The following is a 20,027-nucleotide window of genomic DNA, read 5'->3' as shown; positions in this document are numbered from 1 at the left end:
TTCTGAGAACAGATATTTCGGATCCCTTTGAAGACTATAGGGCCAAAGGAAATATCCTCCGATAAAAAAGAGAAAGAAGGTTTCTGAGAAACTTCTTTGTGTTCTGTGAAATCATCTCACAGCGTTACAGCTTTCCCCTCAAGAAGCCTTTCGCTAAGACAGTTCTTGTGGAATTGGCAAAGTGATATTTGGAAGCCCATAGAGGGCTATGGTGAAAAAGGAAATATCCTCCGATGAAATGTGGAAAGAAGCTTTCTGAGAAACTGTTTAGTGTTCTGCTAATTCATCTCACAGAGTTACATCTGTATTTCGTGGATCTCTTTGCTAGCCTTATTTCTGTGAAATCTGAGAAGAGATATTTCGGATCCCTTTGAAGACTATAGGGCCAAAGGAAATATCATCCTATAACAAAGAGAAAGAAGCTTTCTGAGAAACTTCTTTGTGTTCTGTGAAATGATCTCACAGAGTTACACCTTCTCTCAAGAAGCCTTTCGCTAAGACAGTTCTTGTGGAATTGGCAAAGTGATACTTGGAAGCCCTTAAAGGGCTATGGTGAAAAAGGAAATATCCTCCGATGAAATCTGGAAAGAATCTTTCTGAGAAACTGCTTAGTGTTCTGTTAATTCAGCTCACAGAGTTACATCTGTATTTCGTGGATCTCTTTGCTAGCCTTATTTCTGTGGAATCTGAGAACAGATATTTCCATTCCCTTTGAAGATTATAGGGCCAAAGGAAATATCGTCCGATAACAAAGAGAAAGAAGCTTTCTGAGAAACTTCTTTGTGTTCTGTGAAATCATCTCACAGAGTTACAGCTTTCCCCTCAAGAAACCTTTTGCTACGACCGTTCATGTGGAATTGGCAAAGTGATATTTGGAAGCCCATAGAGGGCTATGGTGAAAAAGGAAATACCTTCGATGAAATCTGGAAAGAGCTTTCTGAGAAACTGCTTAGTGTTCTGTTAATTCATCTCACAGAGTTACATCTGTATTTCGTGGATCTATTTGCTAGCCTTATTTCTGAGAAATCTGAGAACAGATATTTCGGATCCCTTTGAAGACTACAGGGCCAAAGGAAATATCCTTCGATAACAAAGAGAAAGAAGCTTTCTGAGAAACATCTTTGTGTTCTGTGAAATCATCTCACAGCGTTACAGCTTTCCCCTCAAGAAGCCTTTCGCTAAGACAGTTCTTGTGGAATTGGCAAAGTGATATTTGGAAGCCCATAGAGTGCTATGGTGAAAAAGCAATTATCCTCCGATGAAATGTGGAAAGAAGCTTTCTGAGAAACTGCTTAGTGTTCTGCTAATTCATCTAACAGAGTTACATCTGTATTTCGTGGATCTCTTTGCTAGCCTTATTTCTGAGTATTCTGAGAACAGATATTTCGAATCCCGTTGAAGACTATAGGGCAAAGGAAATATCCTCCGATAACAAAGAGAAAGAAGCTTTCTGAGAAACTTCTTTGTGTTCTGTGAAATCAGCTCACAGAGTTACAGCTTTCCCCTCAAGAAGCCTTTAGCTAAGAAAATTCTTGTGGATTTGGCAAAGTGATACTTGGAAGCCCATAGAGGGCTATGTGAAAAAGGAAATATCCTCCGATGAAATCTGGAAAGAAGCTTTCTGAGAAACTGCTCTGTGATATGTGACTTCCACTCACAGAGTTACCTCTGTATTTCGTGGATCTCTTTGCTAGCCTTATTTCTGTGGAATCTGAGAACAGATATTTCGGATCCCTTTGAAGACTATAGGGCCAAAGGAATTATCCTCCGATAACAAAGAGAAAGAAGCTTTCTGAGAAACTTCTTTGTGTTCTGTGAAATCATCTCACAGAGTTACAGCTTTCGCCTCAAGAAGCCTTTCGCTAAGACAGTTCTTGTGGAATTGGCAATGTGATATTTGGAAGCCCATAGAGGGCTATGGTGAAAAAGGAAATATCCTCCGATGAAATGTGGAAAGAAGCTTTCTGAGAAACTGTTTAGTGTTCTGCTAATTCATCTCACAGAGTTACAGCTGTATTTCGTGGATCTCTTTGCTAGCCTTATTTCTGTGAAATCTGAGAACAGATATTTCGGATCCCTTTGAAGACTATAGGGCCAAAGGAAATATCATCCTATAACAAAGAGAAAGAAGCTTTCTGAGAAACTTCTTTGTGTTCTGTGAAATCATCTCACAGAGTTACACCTTCTCTCAAGAAGCCTTTCGCTAAGACAGTTCTTGTGGAATTGGCAAAGTGATATTTGGAAGCCCTTAAAGGGCTATGGTGAAAAAGGAAATATCCTCCGATGAAATCTGGAAAGAAGCTTTCTGAGAAACTGCTTAGTGTTATGTTAATTCAGCTCACAGAGTTACATCTGTATTTCGTGGATCTCTTTGCTAGCCTTATTTCTGTGCAATCTGAGAACAGATATTTCCTTTCCCTTTGAAGATTATAGGGCCAAAGGAAATATCGTCCGATAACAAAGAGAAAGAAGCTTTCTGAGAAACTTCTTTGTGTTCTGTGAAATCATCTCACAGAGTTACAGCTTTCGTCTCAAGAAGCCTTTCGCTAAGACAGTTCTTGGGGAATTGGCAAAGTGATATTTGGAAGCCCATAGAGGGCTATGGTGAAAAAGGAAATATCCTCCGATGATATCTGGAAAGAAGCTTTCTGAGAAACTGCTTAGTGTTCTGTTAATTCATCTCACAGAGTTACACCTGTATTTCGTGGATCTCTTTGCTAGCCTTATATCTGTGAATCTGACAACAGATATTTCGGATCCCTTTGAAGACTATAGGGCCAAAGGAAATATCCTCCGATAACAAACAGAAAGACGCTTTCTGAGAAACTTCTTTGTGTTCTGTGAAATCAACTCACAGAGTTACAGCTTTCCCCTCAAGAAACCTTTCGCTAAGTCAGTTCTTGTGGAATTGGCAGTGTGATATTTGGAAGCCGTTAGAGGGCTATAGAGAAAATGGAAATATCCTCCGATGAAATCTGGAAAGAAGGTTTCTGAGAAACTGCTTAGTGTTCTGTTAATTGATCTCAGAGATTACATCTGTATTTCGTGGATCTATTTGCTAGCCTTATTTCTGAGGAATCTGAGGACAGATATTTCGGATCCCTTTGAAGACTACAGGGCCAAAGGAAATATCCTTCGATAACAAAGAGATAGAAGCTTTCTGAGAAACTTCTTTGTGTTCTGTGAAATCATCTCACAGAGTTACAGCTTTCGCCTCAAGAAGCCTTTCGCTAAGACAGTTCTTGTGGAATTGGCAATGTGATATTTGGAAGCCCATAGAGGGCTATGGTGAAAAAGGAAATATCCTCCGATGAAATGTGGAAAGAAGCTTTCTGAGAAACTGTTTAGTGTTCTGCTAATTCATCTCACAGAGTTACATCTGTATTTCGTGGATCTCTTTGCTAGCCTTATTTCTGTGAAATCTGAGAACAGATATTTCGGATCCCTTTGAAGACTATAGGGCCAAAGGAAATATCATCCTATAACAAAGAGAAAGAAGCTTTCTGAGAAACTTCTTTGTGTTCTGTGAAATCATCTCACAGAGTTACACCTTCTCTCAAGAAGCCTTTCGCTAAGACAGTTCTTGTGGAATTGGCAAAGTGATATTTGGAAGCCCTTAAAGGGCTATGGTGAAAAAGGAAATATCCTCCTATGAAATCTGGAAAGAAGCTTTCTGAGAAACTGCTTAGTGTTCTGTTAATTCAGCTCACAGAGTTACATCTGTATTTCGTGGATCTCTTTGCTAGCCTTATTTCTGTGGAATCTGAGAACAGATATTTCCTTTCCCTTTGAAGATTATAGGGCCAAAGTAAATATCGTCCGATAACAAAGAGAAAGAAGCTTTCTGAGAAACTTCTTTGTGTTCTGTGAAATCATCTCACAGAGTTACAGCTTTCGTCTCAAGAAGCCTTTCGCTAAGACAGTTCTTGGGGAATTGGCAAAGTGATATTTGGAAGCCCATAGAGGGCTATGGTGAAAAAGGAAATATCCTCCGATGATATCTGGAAAGAAGCTTTCTGAGAAACTGCTTAGTGTTCTGTTAATTCATCTCACAGAGTTACACCTGTATTTCGTGGATCTCTTTGCTAGCCTTATATCTGTGAATCTGACAACAGATATTTCGGATCCCTTTGAAGACTATAGGGCCAAAGGAAATATCCTCCGATAACAAACAGAAAGACGCTTTCTGAGAAACTTCTTTGTGTTCTCTGAAATCAACTCACAGAGTTACAGCTTTCCCCTCAAGAAAACTTTCGCTAAGACAGTTCTTGTGGAATTGGCAGTGTGATATTTGGAAGCCGTTAGAGGGCTATGGAGAAAATGGAAATATCCTCCGATGAAATCTGGAAAGAAGGTTTCTGAGAAACTGCTTAGTGTTCTGTTAATTGATCTCACAGAGTTACATCTGTATTTCGTGGATCCATTTGCTAGCCTTATTTCTGAGGAATCTGAGGACAGATATTTCGGATCCCTTTGAAGACTACAGGGCCAAAGGAAATATCCTTCGATAACAAAGAGAAAGAAGCTTTCTGAGAAACATCTTTGTGATCTGTGAAATCATCTCACAGCGTTACAGCTTTCCCCTCAAGAAGCCTTTCGCTAAGACAGTTCTTGTGGAATTGGCAAAGTGATACTTGGAAGCCCATAGAGGGCTATGGTGAAAAAGGAAATATCCTCCGATGAAATCTGGAAAGAAGCTTACTGAGAAACTGCTTAGTGTTCTGTTAATTCATCTCACAGAGTTACATCTGTATTTCGTGGAACTCTTTTCTAGCCTTATTTCTGTGGAATCTGACAACAGATATTTCGGATCCCTTTGAAGACTTTAGGGCCAAAGGAAATATCCTCCGATAAAAAAGGGAAAGAACCTTTCTGAGAAACTTCTTTGTGTTCTGTGAAATCATCTCACAGAGTTACAGTTTTCCCCTCAAGAAGCCTTTCGCTAAGACAGTTCTTGTGGAATTGGCAAAGTGATATTTGGAAGCCCTTAGATGGCTACGGTGAAAATGGAAATATCCTCCGATGAAATCTGGAAAGAAGGTTTCTGAGAAACTGCTTAGTGTTCTGTTAATTCATCTGAAGAGTTACATTTGTATTTCGTGGATCTCATTGCTAGCCTTCTTTCTGTGGAATCTGAGGACAGATATTTCGGATCCATTTGAAGACTATAGGGCCAAAGTAAATATCCTCCGATAAAAAAGAGAAAGAAGCTTTCTGAGAAACTTCTTTGTGTTCTGCGAAATCATCTCACAGAGTTACAGCTTTCCCCTCAAGAAGCCTTTCGCTAAGACAGTTCTTGTGGAATTAGCAAAGTGATTTTGAGAAGCCCATAGAGGGCTACGATGAAAAAGGAAATATCCTCCGATGAAATCTGGAAGGAAGCTTTCTGAAAAACTACTTAGTGTTCTGTTAATTCATCTCAAAGAGTTACATCTGTATTTCGTTGAACTCTTTGCTAGCCTTATTTATGTGGAATCTGAGAACAGATATTTCCTTTCCCTATGAAGACTATAGGGACAAAGGAAATATCCTCCGATAACAAAGAGAAAGAAGCTTTCTGAGAAACTTCTTTGTGTTCTGTGAAATCATCTCAGAGAGTTACAGCTTTCGCCTGAAGAAGCCTTTCGCTAAGACAGTTCTTGTGGAATTGGCAAAGTGATATTTGGAAGCCCATAGAGGCTATGGAGAAAAAGGAAATATCCTCCGATGAAATCTATAAAGAAGCTTTCTGAGAAACTGCTTAGTGTTCTGTCAATTCATCTCACAGAGTTACATCTGTATTTCGTGGATCTCCTTGCTAACCTTATTTCTGAGGAATCTGAGAACAAATATTTTCGATCCCTTTGGAGACTACAGGGCCAAGGAAATATCCTTCGATAACAAAGAGGAAGAAGCTTTTTGAAAAACTTCTTTATGTTCTGTGAAATCATCTCACAGAGTTGCAGCTTTCCCCTAAAGATGCCTTTCGCTAAGACAGTTCTTGTGGAATTGCCATACTGATATTTGGAAGCCCATAGAAGTCTACGGTGAAAAAGGAAATATCCTCCGGTGAAATCTGGAAAGAAGCTTTCTGAAAAACTGCTTAGTGTTCTGTTAATTCATCTCACAGAGTTACACCTGTATTTCGTGGATCTCTTTGTTAGTCTAATATCTGTGGTATCTGACAACAGATATTTCGGATCCTTTGAAGACCATAGGGCCAAAGAAATATCCTCCGATAACAAAGAGAAAAAAGCTTTCTGAGAAACTTCTTTGTGTTCTGTGAAATCATCTCACAGAGTTACAACTTTCCCCTCAAGAAGCCTTTCGCTAAGACAGTTCTTGTGGAATTGGCAAAGTGATATTTGGAAGAACATAGAGGGATATGGTGAAAAAGGAAATAAACTCCGGTGAAATCTGGAAAGAAGCTTTCTGAGAAAATGCTTAGCGTTCTGTTAATTCACCTCACAAATTTACATCTGTACTTCGTGGATCTCTTTGCTAGCCTTATTTCTGTTGAATCTGAGAACAGATATTTCGGATCCCTTTGAAGACTATAGGGCCAAAGGAAATATCCTCCGATAAAAAAGAGAAGGAAGCTTTCTGAGAAACTCCTTTGTGTTCTGTGAAATCATCTCACAGAGTTACAGCTTTCCCTTCAAGAAGCCTTTCGCTAAGACAGTTCTTGTGGAATTAGCAAAGTGATTTTTAGAAGCCCATAGAGGGCTATGTTGAAAAAGGAAATATCCTCCGATGAAATCTGGAAAGAAGCTTTCTGAAAAACTGCTTAGTGTTCTGTTAATTCATCTCACAGAGTTACGTCTGTATTTCATGCATCTTTTTCCTAGCCTTATTTCTGTGGAATCTGACAACAGATATTTCGGATCCCTTTGAAGACTTTAGGGCCAAAGGAAATATCCTCCGATAACAAAGAGAAAGAAGCTTTCTGAGAAACTTCTTTGTGTTCTGTGAAATCATCTCACAGCGTTACAGCTTTCCCCTGAAGAAGCCTTTCGCTAAGACAGTTCTTGTGGAAGTGGCAAAGTGATATTTGGAAGTCCATAGAGGGCTATGTTGAAAAAGGAAATATCCTCCGATGAAATCTGGAAAGAAGCTTTCTGAGATACTGCTTAGTGTTCTCTTAATTCATCTCACAGAGTTACATCTGTATTTCGTGGATCTCTTTGCTAGCCTTTATGCTGTGAAATCTGAGAACAGATATTTCCTTTCCCTTTGAAGACTACAGGGCCAAAGGAAATATCCTCCGATAACAAAGAGAAAGAAGCTTTCTGAGAAACTTCTTTGTGTTCTGTGAAATCATCTCACAGAGGTACAGCTTTCCCCTCAAGAAGCCTTTCTCTAAGACAGTTCTTGTGGAATTGGCAAAGTGATATATGGAATCCCATAGAGGGCTAAGGTGAAAAAGGAAATATCCTCCGATGAAATCTGGAAAGAAGCTTTCTGAGAAACTGCTTAGTGTTCTGTTAATTCATCTCACAGAGTTACATCTGTATTTCGTGGATCTCTTGGCTAACCTTATTTCTGTGGAATCTGAGAACAGATATTTCGGATCCCTTTGAAGACTATAGGGCCAAAGGAAATATCCTCCGATAACAAAGAGAAAGAAGCTTTCTGAGAAACTTCTTTGTGTTCTGTGATATCATCTCAGAGAGTTACAGCTTTCCCCTCAAGAAGCCTTTCGATAAGACAGTTGCTGTGGAATTGGCAAAGTGATATTTGGAAGCCCATAGGGGCTATGGAGAAAAAGGAAATATCCTCCGATGAAATCTATAAAGAAGCTTTCTGAGAAACTGCTTAGTGTTCTGTCAATTCATCTCACAGAGTTACATCTGTATTTCGAGGATCTCTTTGCTAACCTTATTTCTGAGGAATCTGAGAACAGATATTTTGGATCCCTTTGAAGACTGCAGGGCCAAGGAAATATCCTGCGATAACAAAGAGAAAGAAGCTTTCAGAGTAACTTCTTTATGTTCTGTGAAATCATCTCACAGTGTTGCAGCTTTCCCCTCAAGAAGCCTTTCGCTAAGAGAGTTCTTGTGGAATTGCCAAACTTATATTTGGAAGCCCATAGAGGGCTATGTTGAAAAAGGAAATATCCTCCGATGAAATCTGGAAAGAAGCTTTCTGAAAAACTGCTTAGTGTTCTGTTAATTCATCTCAGAGAGTTACACCTGTATTTCGCGGATCTCTTTGCTAGCCTTATATCTGTCTTATCTGACAACAGATATTTCGGATCCCTTTGAAGAGTATAGGGCCAAAAAAAAAATCCTCCGATAACAAAGAGAAAAAAGCTTTCTGAGAAACTTCTTTGTGTTCTGTGTAATCATCTCAGAGAATTAAGCTTTCCCCTCAAGAAGCCTTTGGCTAAGACAGTTCTTGTGGAATTGGCAAAGTGATATTCGGAAGCCCATAGAGGGCTATGGTGAAAAAGGAAATAATCTCAGCTGAAATCTGGAAAGAAGCTTTCTGAGAAACTGCTTAGTGTTCTGTTAATTCATCTCACAGAGTTACATCTGTATTTGTGGATCTCTTTACCGGCCTTATTTCTGTGGAAACTGAGAACAGATATTTCCTTTCCCTTTGAAGACTATAGGGCCAAAGGAAATATCCTCCGATAACAAAGAGAAAGAAGCTTTCTGAGAAACTTCTTTGTGTTCTGTGAAATCATCTCACAGAGGTACAGCTTTCCCCTCAAGAAGCCTTTTGCTAAGGCAGTACTTGTGTAATTGGCAAAGGGATATTTGGAAGCCCTTAGAGGGCTATGGTGAAAAAGGAAATATCCTCCGATGAAATCTGGAAAGAAGCTTTCTGAGAAACTGCTCAGTGTTCTGTTAATTCATCTCACAGAGTTACATCTGTATTTCGTGGATCTCTTTGCTAGCCTTATTTCTGAGGAATCTGAGAACAGATATTTCGGATCCCTTTGAAGACTACAGGGCCAAAGGAAATATCCTTCGATAACAAAGAGAAAGAAGCTTTCTGAGAAACTTCTTTGTGTTCTGTGAAATCATCTCACAGAGTTACAGCTTTCCCCTCAAGAAGCCTTTCGCTAAGACAGTTCTTGTGGAATTGCCAAAGTGATATTTGGAAGCCCATAGATGGTTACGGTGAAATAGGAAATATCCTCCGATGAAATCTGGAAAGAAGATTTCTGAAAAACTGCTTATTGTTCTGTTAATTCATCTCACAGAGTTACACCTGTATTTCGTGGATCTCTTTGCTAGCCTTATATCTGTGGAAACTGACAACAGATATTTCGGATTCCTTTGAAGACTTTAGGGACAAAGAAAATATCCTCCGATAACAAAGAGAAAGAAGCTTTCTGAGAAACTTCTTTGTGTTCTGTGAAATCATCTCACAGAGTTACAACTTTCCCCTCAAGAAGCCTTTCGCTAAGATAGTTCTTGTGGAATTGGCAAAGTGATATTTGGAAGCCGTTAGAGGGCTATGGAGAAAATGGAATATCCTCCGATGAAATCTGGAAAGAAGCTTTCTGAGAAACTCCTTAGTGTTCTGTTAATTCATCTCACAAAGTTACATCTGTATTTGGTGGATCTCTTTGCTAGCCTTATTTCTGTGCAATCTGAGAACAGATATTTCCTTTCCCTTTGAAAACTATAGGGCCAAAGGAAATATCCTCTGATAACAAAGAGAAAGAAGCTTTCTGAGAAACTTCTTTGTGTTCTGTGAAATCATCTCACGGAGTTACAGCTTTCCCCTCAAGAAGCCTTTTGCTACGACAGTTCTTGTGGAATTGGCAATGTGATATTTGGAAGCCCTTGGAGGGCTATGGTGAAAAAGGAAATATCCTCCGATGAAATCTGGAAAGAGCTTTCTGAGAAACTGCTTAGTGTTCTGTTAATTCATCTCACAGAGTTACATCTGTATTTCGTGGATCTCTTTGCTAGCCTTATTTCTGAGGAATCTTAGAACAGATATTTCGGATCCCTTTGAAGAGTACAGGGCCAAAGGAAATATCCTCCGATAACAAACAGAAAGAAGCTTTCTGAGAAACTTCTTTGTGTTCTGTGAAATCAACTCACAGCGTTACAGCTTTCCCCTCAAGAAGCCTTTCGCTAAGACAGTTCTTGTGGGATTGGCAAAGTGATATTTGGAAACCCATAGAGGGCAACGGTGAAAAAGGAAATATCCTAGGAAGAAATCTGGAAAGAAGCTTTCTGAAAAACTGCTTATGTTCTGTTAATTCATCTCACAGAGTTACATCTGTATTTCGTCGATCTCTTTGCTGGCCTTATTTCTGTGGAATCTGACAACAGATATTTCTTTTCCCTTTGAAGACTATAGGGCCAAAGGAAATATCCTCCGATAACAATGAGAAAGAAGATTTCTGAGAAACTTCTTTGTGTTCTGTGAAATCATCTCACAGAGTTACAGCTTTCCCCTCAAGAAGCCTTTCGCTTAGACAGTTCTTGTGGAATTGGCAAAGTGTTATTTGGAAGCCCTTAGAAGACTATGGTGAATAAGGAAATATCCTCCGATGAAATCTGGAAAGAAGCTTTCTGAGAAACTGCTTAGTGTTCTGTTAATTCATCTCACCGAGTTACATCTGTATTTCGTGGATCTCTTTACTAGCCTTATTTCTGTGGAAGCTGGGAAGACATATTTCGGATCCCTTTGAAGACTATAGGGCCAAAGGAAATATCCTCCGATAACAAAGAGAAAGAAGCTACCTGAGAAACTTCTTTGTGTTCTGTGAAATCATCGCACAGAGTTACAGCTTCCCCCTCACGAAGCCTTTCGCTAAGACAGTTCTTGTGGAATTGGCAAAGTGATATTTTGAAGCCCATAGAGGGCTATGGTGAAAAAGGAAATATCCTCCGATGAAATCTGGAAAGAAGCTTGCTGAGAAACGGCTTCGTGTTCTGTTAATTCATCTCAAAGAGTTACATCTGTTTTTCGTGGATCTCTTTGCTAGCCTTATTTCTGAGGAATATGAGAACAGATATTTTGGATCCCTTTGAAGACTACAGGACCAAAGGAAATATCCTTCGATAACAAAGAGAAAGAAGCTTTCTGAGAAACTTCTTTGTGTTCTGTTAAATCATCTCACAGAGTTACAGCTTTCCCCTCAAGAAGCCTTTCACTAAGACAGTTCTTGTGGAATTGGCAAAGTGATATTTGGAAGCCCATAGAGGGCTATGGTGAAAAAGGAAATATCCTCCGATGAAATCTGGCAAGAAGTTTTCTGAGAAACTGCTTAGTGTTCTGTTAATTCATCTCACAGAGTTACATCTGTATTTCGTGGAACTCTTTGCTAGCCTTATTTCTGAGGAATATGAGAACAGATATTTTGGATCCCTTTAAAGACTACAGGGCCAAAGGAAATATCCTTCGATAACAAAGAGAATGAAGCTTTCTGAGAAACTTCTTTGTGTTCTGTGAAATCATCTCACAGAGTTACAGCTTTCCCCTTAAGAAGCCTTTCGCTAAGACAGTTCTTGTGGAATTACCAAAGTGATATTTGGAAGCCCATAGAGGGCTATGGTGAAAAAGGAAATATCCTCCGATGAAATCTGAAAAGAAGCTTTCTGAAAAACTGCTTATTGTTCTGTTAATTCATCTCAAAGAGTTACACATGTATTTCGTGGATCTCTTTGCTAGCCTTATATCTGTGGAATCTGACAACAGATATTTCGGATCCCTTTGAAGACTATAGGGCCAAATTAAATATCCTCCGATAACAAACAGAAAGAAGCGTTCTGAGAAACTTCTTTGGGTTCTGTGAAATCAACTCACAGAGTTACAGCTTTCCCCTCAAGAAACCTTTCGCTAAGACAGTTCTTGTGGAATTGGCAAAGTGATATTTGGAAGCCGTTAGAGGGCTATGGAGAAAATGGAAATATCCTCCGATTAAATCTGGAAAGAAGCTTTCTGAGAAACTGCTTAGTGTTCTGTTAATTCATCTCACAGAGTTACATCTGTATTTGGTGGATCTCTTTGCTAGCCTTATTTCTGTGGAATCTGAGAACAGATATTTCCTTTCCCTTTGAAGACTATAGGGCCAAAGGAAATATCCTCTGATAACAAAGAGAAAGAAGCTTTCTGAGAAACTTCTTTGTGTTCTGTGAAATCATCTCACAGAGTTACAGCTTTCCCCTCAAGACGCCTTTTGCTACGACAGTTCTTGTAGAATTGGCAAAGTGATATTTGGAAGCCCTTAGAGGGCTATGGTGAAAAAGGAAATATCCTCCGGTGAAATCTGGAAAGAGCTTTCTGAGAAACTGCTTAGTGTTCTGTTAATTCATCTCACAGAGTTACATCTGTATTTCGTAGATCTCTTTGCTAGCCTTATTTCTGTGAAATCTGAGAACAGATATTTCGGATCCCTTTGAAGACTATAGGGCCAAAGGAAATATCCTCCGATAACAAAGAGAAAGAAGCTTTCTGAGAAACTTCTTTGTGTTCTGTGAAATCATCTCACAGAGTTACAGCTTTCCCCTCAAGAAGCCTTTCGCTAAGACAGTTCTTGTGGAATTGGCAAAGTGATATTTGAAAGCCCTTAGAGGGCTATGGAGAAAAAGGAAATATCCTCCGATGAAATCTGGAAAGAAGCTTTCTGAGACACTGCTTAGTGTTCTGTTAATTCACCTCACAGAGTTGCATCTGTATTTCGTGGATCTCTTTGATAGCCTTATTTCTAAGGAATCTGAGAACAAATATTTCGGATCCCTTTGAAGACTACAGGGCCAAAGGAAATATCCTTCGATAACAAAGAGAAAGAAGCTTTCTGAGAAACTTCTTTGTGTTCTGTTAAATAATCTCACAGCGTTACAGCTTTCCCTTCAAGAAGCCTTTCGCTAAGACAGTTCTTGTGGAATTGGCTAAGTTATATTTGGAAACCCATAGAGGGCTTTGCTGAAAAAGGAAATATCCTCCGATGAAATGTGGAAAGAAGCTTTCTGAGAAACTGTTTAGTGTTCTGCTAATTCATCTCACGGAGTTACATCTGTATTTCGCGGATCTCTTTGCTAGCCTTATTTCTGTGAAATCTGAGAACAGATATTTCGGATCCCTTTGAAGACTATAGGGCCAAAGGAAATATCCTCCGATAACAAAGAGAAAGAAGCTTTCTGAGAAACTTCTTTGTGTTCTGTGAAATCATCTCACAGAGTTACAGCTTTCGCCTCAAGAAGCCTTTCACTAAGACAGTTCTTGTGGAATTGACAAAGTGACATTTGGAAGCCCATAGAGGGCTATGGTGAAAAAGGAAATATCCTCCGATGAAATCTGGCAAGAAGTTTTCTGAGAAACTGCTTAGTGTTCTGTTAATTCATCTCACAGAGTTACATCTGTATTTCGTGGAACTCTTTGCTAGCCTTATTTCTGAGGTATATGAGAACAGATATTTTGGATCCCTTTAAAGACTACAGGGCCAAAGGAAATATCCTTCGATAACAAAGAGAATGAAGCTTTCTGAGAAACTTCTTTGTGTTCTTTGAAATCATCTCACAGAGTTACAACTTTCCCCTTAAGAAGCCTTGCGCTAAGACAGTTCTTGTGGAATTACCAAAGTGATATTTGGAAGCCCATAGAGGGCTATGGTGAAAAAGGAAATATCCTCCGATGAAATCTGGAAAGAAGCTTTCTGAAAAACTGCTTATTGTTCTGTTAATTCATCTCAAAGAGTTACACATGTATTTCGTGGATCTCTTTGCTAGCCTTATATCTGTGGAATCTGACAACAGATATTTCGGATCCCTTTGAAGACTATAGGGCCAAATTAAATATCCTCCGATAACAAACAGAAAGAAGCGTTCTGAGAAACTTCTTTGGGTTCTGTGAAATCAACTCACAGAGTTACAGCTTTCCCCTCAAGAAACCTTTCGCTAAGACAGTTCTTGTGGAATTGGCAAAGTGATATTTGGAAGCCGTTAGAGAGCTATGGAGAAAATGGAAATATCCTCCGATTAAATCTGGAAAGAAGGTTTCTGAGAAACTGCTTAGTGTTCCGTTAATTCAGCTCACAGAGTTACATCTGTATTTCGTGGATCTCTTTGCTAGCCTTATTTCTGTGGAATCTGAGAACAGATATTTCCTTTCCCTTTGAAGATTATAGGGCCAAAGGAAATATCCTCCGATAACAAAGAGAAAGAAGCTTTCTGAGAAACTTCTTTGTGTTCTGTGAAATCATCTCACAGAGGTACAGCTTTCCCTTCAAGAAGCCTTTCGCTAAGACAGTTCTTGTGGAATTGGCAAAGTGATATTTGGAAGCCGTTAGAGGGCTATGGAGAAAATGGAAATATCCTCCGATGAAATCTGGAAAGAAGCTTTCTGAGAAACTGCTTAGTGTTCTGTTAATTCATCTCACAGAGTTACATCTGTATTTGGTGGATCTCTTTGCTAGCCTTATTTCTGTGGAATCTGAGAACAGATATTTCCTTTCCCTTTGAAGTCCATAGGGCCAAAGGAAATATCCTCCGATAACAAAGAGAAAGAAGCTTTCTGAGAAACTTCTTTGTGTTCTGTGAAATCATCTCACAGAGTTACAGCTTTCCCCTCAAGACGCCTTTTGCTACGACAGTTCTTGTAGAATTGGCAAAGTGATATTTGGAAGCCCTTAGAGGGCTATGGTGAAAAAGGAAATATCCTCCGATGAAATCTGGAAAGAGCTTTCTGAGAAACTGCTTAGTGTTCTGTTAATTCATCTCACAGAGTTACATCTGTATTTCGTGGATCTCTTTGCTAGCCTTATTTCTGTGAAATCTGAGAACAGATATTTCGGATCCCTTTGAAGACTATAGGGCCAAAGGAAATATCCTCCGATAACAAAGAGAAAGAAGCCCTCTGAGAAACTTCTTTGTGTTCTGTAAAATCATCTCACAGAGTTACAGCTTTCCCCTCAAGAAGCCTTTCGCTAAGACAGTTCTTGTGGAATTGGCAAAGTGATATTTGAAAGCCCTTAGAGGGCTATGGAGAAAAAGGAAATATCCTCCGATGAAATCTGGAAAGAAGCTTTCTGAGACACTGCTTAGTGTTCTGTTAACTCATCTCACAGAGTTACATCTGTATTTCGTGGATCTCTTTGATAGCCTTATTTCTAAGGAATCTGAGAACAAATATTTCGGATCCCTTTGAAGACTACAGGGCCAAAGGAAATATCCTTCGATAACAAAGAGAAAGAAGCTTTCTGAGAAACTTCTTTGTGTTCTGTAAAATCATCTCACAGAGTTACAGTTATTCCCTCAAGAAGCCTTTCGCTAAGACAGTTCTTGTGGAATTGGCAAAGTGATATTTGGACGCCCTTAGAGGGCTATTTTGAAAAAGAAAATATCCTCCGATGAAATCTGGAAAGAAGCCTTCTGAGAAACTGGTTAGTGTTCTTTTAATTCATCTCACAGAGTTACATCTCTATTTCGTGGATCTCCTTGCTAGCCTAATTTCTGTGGAATCTCACAACAGATATTTCGGATTCCTTTGAAGACTATAGGGCCAAAGGAAATATCCTCCGATAACAAATAGAAAGAAGCTTTCTGAGAAACTACTTTTTGTTCTGTGAAATCATCTCACAGAGTTAGAGCTTTACATTCAAGAAGCCTTTCGCTAAGACAGTTCTTGTGGAATTGGCAAAGTGATATCTGGAAGCCCATAGAGGGATATGGAGAAAAAGGAAATATCCTCCGATGAAATCTGGAAAGAAGCTTTCTGAGATACTGCTTAGTGTTCTGTTAATTCATCTCACAAAGTTACATCTGCATTTCGTGGATCTCTTTGCTGGCCTTATTTCTGTGGAATCTGACAACAGATATTTCCATTCCCTTTGAAGACTATAGGGCCAAAGGAAATATCCTCCGATAACAAAGAGAAGGAAGCTTTCTGGGAAACTTCTTTGTGTTCTGTGAAATCATCTCACAGAGTTACAGCTTTTCCCTCAAGAAGCCTTTCGCTAAGACAGTTCTTGTGGAATTGGCAAAGTGATATTTGGAAGTCCCTAGAGGGCTATGGTGAAAAAGGAAATATCCTCCGATGAAATCTGGAAAGAAGCTTTCTGAGAAACTGCTTAGTGGTCTATTAATTCATCTCACAGAGTTAAATCTGTATTTCGTGGATCTCTTTGCTAGCCTTATTTCTGTGCTATCTGACAACAGTTATTTCCTTTCCCTTTGAAGACTATAGGGCCAAAGGAAATATCCTCCCATAACACAGAGAAATAAGCTTTCTGAGAAACTTCTTTGTGTTCTGTGAAATCATCTCACAGAGTTACAGCTTTCCCCTCAAGAAGCCTTTCGCTAAGACAGTTCTTGTGGAATTGGCAAAGTGATATTTGGAAGCTCATAGAGGGGTATAGTGAAAAAGGAAATATCCTCCGATGAAAACTGGAAAGAAGCTTTCTGAGAAACTGCTTGGGGTTCTGTAAATTCATCTCACAGAGTTACAACTGTATTTCGTGGATCTCTTTGCTAGCCTTATTTCTGTGGAATCTGAGAACAGATATTTCCTTTCCCTTTGAAGACTATAGGGCCAAAGGAAATATACTCTTATAACACAGAGAAAGAAGTTTTCTGAGAACCTTCTTTGTGTTCTGTGAAATCATCTCAGAGAGTTACAGCTTTCCCCTCAAGAAGCCTTTCGCTAAGACAGTTCTTGTGGAATTGGCAATGTGATATTTGGAAGCCCATAGAGGGCTATGGTGAAAAAGGAAATATCCTGAGATGAAATCTGGAAAGAAGCTTTCTGAGAAACTGCTTAGTGTTCTGTTAATTCATCTCACAGAGTTACATCTTTATTTCGTGGATCTCTTTGCTAGCTTTATTTCTGTGGAATCTGAGAACAGATATTTCGGATCGCTTTTAAGACTATAGGGCCAAAGGAAATATCCTCCGATAACAAAGAGAAAGAAGCTATCTGAGAAACTTCCTTGTGTTCTGTGAAATCATCTCACAGAGTTACAGCTTTCCCCTCAAGAAGCCTTTCGCTAAGACAGTTCTTGTGGAATTGGAAAAGTGATATTTGGAAGCCCATAGAGGGCTATGGTGAAAAAGGAAATATCCTCCGATGAAATCTGGAAAGAAGCATTCTGAGAAACTGCTCAATGTTCAGTTAATTCACCTCACAGTGTTACATCTGTATTTCGTGGATCTCTTTGCTAGCCTTATTTCTGTGGAATCTGAAGACAGATATTTCCATTCCCTTTGAAGACAATAGGGCCAAAGGAAATATCCTCCGATTAGAAAGAGAAAGAAGCAATCTGAGAAACTTCTTAATGTTCTGTGAAATTATCTCACAGAGTTACAGCTTTCCCCTCAAGAAGCCTTTCGCTAAGACAGTTCTTGTGGAATTGGCAAAGTGATATTTAGAAGACCATAGAGGGCTATGGTGAAAGAGGAAATATCCTCCGATGAAATCTGGAAAGAAGCTTTCTGAGAAACTGCTTAGTGTTCTGTTAATTCATCTCACAGAGTTACATCTGTATTTCGTGGATCTCTTTGCTACCCTTATTTCTGTGGAATCTGAGAACAGATATTTCGGATCCCTTTGAAGACAATAGGGCCAAAGGAAATATCCTCCGATAACAAAGAGAAAGAAGCTTTCTGAGAAACTTCTTTGTGTTCTATGAAATCATCTTACAGAGTTACAGCTTTCCCTTCCAGAAGTCTTTCGCTAAGACAGTTCTTGTGGATTTGGCAAAGTGATATTTGGAAGCCCATAGAGGGTATGGTGAAAAAGGAAATATCCTCCTATGAAATCTGGAAAGAAGCTTTCTGAGGAACTGCTTAGTGTTCTGTTAACTAATCTCACAGAGTTACATCTGTATTTGGTGGATCTCTTTGCTAGCCTTATTTCTGTTAAATCTGAGAACAGATATTTCGGATCCCTTTGAAGACTATAGGGCCAAAGGAAATATCCTCCGATAACAAAGAGAAAGAAGCTGTCTGAGAAACTTCTTTGTGTTCTGTGTAATCATCTCAGAGAGTTACAGCTTTCGCCTCAAGAAGCCTTTCGCTAAGACAGTTCTTGTGGAATTGGCCAAGTGATATTTGGAAGCCCATAGAGGGCTATGGTGAAAAAGGAAATATCCTCCGATGAAATCTGGACAGAAGCTTTCTGAGAAACTACTTAGTGTTCGGTTAAATCGTCTCCCAGAGTTACATCTGTATTTCGAGGATCTCTTTGCTAGCCTTATTTCTGAGGAATCTGAGAACAGATGTTTTGGATCCCTTTGAAGACTACAGGGTCAAAGGAAATACCTTTCGATAACAAAGAGAAAGAAGCTTTCTGAGAAACTTTTTTGTGTTCTGTGAAATCATCTCACAGAGTTACAGCTTTCACCTCAAGAAGCCTTTCGCTAAGACAGTTCTTGCGGAATTGGCAAAGTGATATTTAGACGCCCATAGAGGGCTATGGTGAAAAAGGAAATATCCTCCGATGAAATCTGGAAAGAAGTTTTGAAAAACTACTTAGTGATCTGTTAATTCATCTCACAGAATTACAACTGTATTTCGTGGATTTGTCTGCTAGCCTTCTTACTGTGGAATCTGACAACATTATTTCGGATCCCTTTGAAGACTATAGGGCCAAAGGAAATATCCTCCGATAACAAAGAGAAAGAAGCTCTCTGAGAAACTTCTTTGTGTTCTATGAAATCATCTCACAGAGTTACAGCTTTCCCCTCAAGAAGCCTTTCGCTAAGACAGTTCTTGTGGAATTGGCAATGTGATATTTGGAAGCCGTTAGAGGGCTATGGTGAAAAAGGAAATATCCTCCGATGAAATCTGGAAAGAAGCTTTCTGAGAAACTGCTTAGTGTTCTGTTAATTCATCTCACAGAGTTACATATGTATTTGGTGGATCTCTTTGATAGCCTTATTTCTGTGGAATCTGAGAAAAGATATTTCGGATCCCTTTGAAGACTATAGATCCAAAGGAAATATCCTCCGATAAAAAAAAGAAAGAAGCTTTCTGAGAAACTTCTTTGTGTTCTGTGAAATCATCTCACAGAGTTACAGCTTTTCCTTCAAAAGCCTTTCGCTAAGACAGTTCTTGTGGAATTGGCAAAGTGATATTTGGAAGCCCAAAGAGGGCTATGGGGAAAAAGGAAATATCCTCCGATGAAATCTGGAAAGAAGCTTTCTGAGAAACTGATTAGTATTCTGTTAATTCATCTCACAGAGTTACATCTGTATTTCGTGGATCTCTTTGCTAGCCTAATTTCTGTGGAATTTGAGAACAGATATTTCGGATCCCTTTGAAGACTATAGGGCGAAAGGAAATATCCTCCGATAACAAAGAGAAAGAAGCTTTCTGAGAAACTTCTTTGTGTTCTGTGAAATCATCTCACAGAGTTACAGCTTTCCCCTCCAGAAGCCTTTCGCTAAGACAGTTCTTGTGGAATTGGAAAAGTGATATTTTGAACCCCTTAGAGGGCTATGGTGAAAAAGGAAATATCCTCCGATGAAATCTGGAAAGAAGCTTTCTGAGAAACTGCTTAGTGTTCTGTTAATTCATCTCACAGAGTTACATCTGTATTTCCTGGATCTCTTTGCTAGCCTTATTTGTGTGGAATCTGAGAACAGATATTTCGGATTCCTTTGAAGACTATAGGGCCAAAGGAAATATTCTCCGATAACACAGAGAAAGAAGTTTTCTGAGAAACCTCTTTGTGTTCTGTGAAATCACCTCACAGAGTTACAGCTTTCCGCTCAAGAAGCCTTTTGCTAAGACAGTTCTTGTGGAATAGGCAAAGTGATATTTGGAAGCCCATAGAGGGCTATGGTGAAAAAGGAAATATCCTCCGATGTAATCTGGAAAGAAGCTTTCTGAGAAACTGCTCAGTGTTCAGTTAATTCATCTCACAGAGTTACATCTGTATTTTGTGGATCTCTTTGCTAGCCTTATTTCTGTGGAATCTGAGAACAGATATTTCCTTTCCCTCTGAAGACTCTGGGGCCAAGGGAAATATGCTCAGATAACAAAGAGAAAGAAGCTTTCTGAGAAATTTCTTTGTGTTCTGTTAAATGATCTCACAGAGTTACAGCTTTCCCCTCAAGTAGCCTTTCGCTACAACAGTTC

Source organism: Macaca nemestrina, chromosome 17 (genome assembly GCF_043159975.1).
Source record: "Macaca nemestrina isolate mMacNem1 chromosome 17, mMacNem.hap1, whole genome shotgun sequence".
Taxonomy (NCBI): Eukaryota; Metazoa; Chordata; class Mammalia; order Primates; family Cercopithecidae; genus Macaca; species Macaca nemestrina.
The sequence above is the reverse complement of the archived record's forward strand: the minus strand, read 5'-3'. Positions refer to the sequence as shown.